At 35.2% G+C, this 891-nt stretch overlaps 1 long non-coding RNA gene across 1 annotated transcript; it reads right to left on the reverse strand.

Moving 5' to 3' along the window:
* Window positions 1–194: 194 nt before the first annotated feature.
* On the reverse strand, window positions 195–831 carry LOC107735635 (uncharacterized). The gene is made up of 3 exons (XR_001639464.1): window positions 758–831; window positions 380–431; window positions 195–263 (listed from the first exon to the last, which is right to left on the reverse strand). It is a non-coding gene; the product is annotated as an uncharacterized LOC107735635 (long non-coding RNA).
* Between the last annotated feature and the right edge of the window lie 60 nt (window positions 832–891).

Raw genomic sequence — 891 nt, forward strand, 5'->3', positions numbered from 1 at the left:
AGAAATTTAAAAATAACAACATTTACTTGAAAAAGAAATCTTTGTAACATCATAAATGTGTTTTTCTGTCACTTATGATCATTTGAATGCGTCCCTGCTGATTAAAAGTATTCATTTCCTTTTAAAAACTGAAAAGTATTCATTTTCTTTTACTGAACCTATACTTGTGTAAACTGATGCATGGCTCCAACTTACCAATGCTGTATAAAGTGTGCACACCAATCCCATGGCCAGCACTGCCCCCCAAAGGTCAAAACCTGTTACTGTGATCACAAACAAATTCAAATAAACATTTACAAGAGGAAAACCATGAAAAAAAACTACTGATCTGATATACATCAACATGCATGTCTTGTTATGCATCGGTAGTCTCAATTACCTGCATTAAGTGCAAGTGCTGGAGCATACAGAACAACTCCCATATAGATCACCTGCATAAAAATACATAAATAGACAGATGAAACAGCTGTAACGCTTTTCTGCAAGCACACAAGATTGTTTTAGGACATAATAACTTTTTTCTATGAAATTCCCCGTCTAGTAACTGATAGTTCTGAGAATCATTACACTTTAGACAATCAACGCTGAGTAAAATATTGTCCATGTCAGTGGGGGGGTCAGAATAAGTTTGTAAGTAAAAGTTACAGGGTGTCTTTGTGCCTAACAAAACTGGAGTAAAAGGCAGTATTCATTTAGATTATACTCCTAACGGTTTTAATATCCTATTGCACACATTCAGGTGCTAAACACAACTCACCATCTGAAAGATGAAGGTCACAGTGCCACATATCCGAACACTTTTACTAAAACGAAGCTCCAGATACTATGAAGAGGAAAAAGAATGCACATTCAGTAGAAATATAAACAGTGTATAACACCATAGAGCAGTTT

This window comes from Sinocyclocheilus rhinocerous, unplaced genomic scaffold, assembly GCF_001515625.1.
Source record: "Sinocyclocheilus rhinocerous isolate Xijiao unplaced genomic scaffold, SAMN03320098_v1.1 C36191014, whole genome shotgun sequence".
In the NCBI taxonomy this organism is placed as follows: Eukaryota; Metazoa; Chordata; class Actinopteri; order Cypriniformes; family Cyprinidae; genus Sinocyclocheilus; species Sinocyclocheilus rhinocerous.